At 54.5% G+C, this 1,418-nt stretch overlaps 1 protein-coding gene across 1 annotated transcript in view; it reads left to right on the top strand.

The window, feature by feature from the left end:
* The window catches only part of HSPBP1 (HSPA (Hsp70) binding protein 1), a gene marked incomplete in the record, with an annotated part of 14,179 nt that overhangs the window by 5,577 nt on the left and 7,184 nt on the right, over positions 1-1,418 (top strand).

Below are 1,418 nucleotides of genomic sequence, written 5' to 3'. Positions count from 1 at the left end.
CCAGGGGAGATGGTCACGCCGCAATCCCTTCTCCTCCATTCTCCTCTCGGGATCTTGGGCATGCACGCACACGCGCCCGGCGTGAGTTTTAAGCCACTGGTTCCGGGGCACGACCCGCGGTTGACTACATGGGAGTCCAGCGACATAGCCATTACGCTAACTGCTGGTTCCTTCCAGGAACTTTTTGAAGTATCTTTGTATTCAGACCAGCAGTTGGTGTAATGGCTATGTCGCTGGACTCCCATGTAGTCATCTGCGGTTCGAATCCTGGACCTGGTGGCTTAAACTCAAGCTGGGCGCATGTGCATGCATGCCCAAGATCCCGAGAGGACAATGGAGGAGAAGGGATTGCGGCCTGGCCATCCCCCCTGGGGGGTGATTTATCACTTTCTTTCTCTCTGTCTCTCTGTCTTTTTGGCGAGCATACGCACCCTATAGCAAAAACCTCTCCAAAAAAAATTATCTTTGTATAGTATACGTATCTCTTACTTTGTTCTTTATTTTCTTAATTTTTTTGGAACAATTATTTATTTGAATTTTATTTATTATTATTTTTAATATGCTGTAGGGCACATGCACTCACCAGAGAGAGACAGAGAGGGAAAGTGAGAAAGCAAGCCACCAGCTCCAGGACTTGAACCACAGTTGGCCATGTGGGAGTCCACTGCCTCAAGTACCATGCCACCATCTGGCCCTTTTCTTTTTTTTTTATTTGCCATAGGGTGATTAGAGAGAAGGCGAGTGAGAAGTAAACCCCGTCCCCCTCCACAGGGATGGCCATGGTGCAGGCCTCTCCTCCACTCTCCTCTTGGGACTTCGGGCATGCATGTCCAGGCGCCCCATGTGTTTTCCGAGCTGCCAGCTGGTCATGTGGGATTCAGCTGCCTTCACCTCCTTGTCACTGGCTCCCTCAGATTAACCATTTCACGTTGCACAAGTCCATGGCGTGGGTCCCTGCGTTCGCCCCCTGCCACTTTCCCCAGGATTGGAGTTGCTGGGCATGGCAGCGGTGTCCACCTCTCAGAGGAATGGCAGGGCGCCGTAGTGCTGCTCCCTGCAGACCGGCAGGGGCTCGGTTTGCTGGCCCCAGGCCTAGTGTGTGGTTCTCCTGGGGAGTCAGTCCTGGCACTAAGAAGGCGGGGCCTGCGGTCCTAACACCCCTGGTGCCAGCACTAGTGTTGAGGGCACTGGCCGGGCTCGGAGTCAGCCTCGCCTGGGCAGTGAGTGGGCCAGGCCGCCAGAACCAAGCGGCTCGCACCACAGAGCCGGGTTTCCTAAGGTCCTGGAGGCTGGAAGCCGACCAGATGTTGGGGGGCCTGCCCTGAGGCTGCCCTGCTTGGCTGGCAGGTGCTGTTTCCTGCATCCTGGAGAGGTTGGCCCTCTGAGCTCCTCCTCCTTTTTTTTTTTAAAGTTTGTTC

The sequence above is a fragment of the Tupaia chinensis genome, unplaced genomic scaffold (genome assembly GCF_000334495.1).
Source record: "Tupaia chinensis unplaced genomic scaffold, TupChi_1.0 Scaffold000286_1, whole genome shotgun sequence".
Lineage (NCBI taxonomy): Eukaryota > Metazoa > Chordata > Mammalia > Scandentia > Tupaiidae > Tupaia > Tupaia belangeri.
Note: the sequence above shows the minus strand (reverse complement) of the source record. Positions and strands in the feature narration are given on the sequence as shown.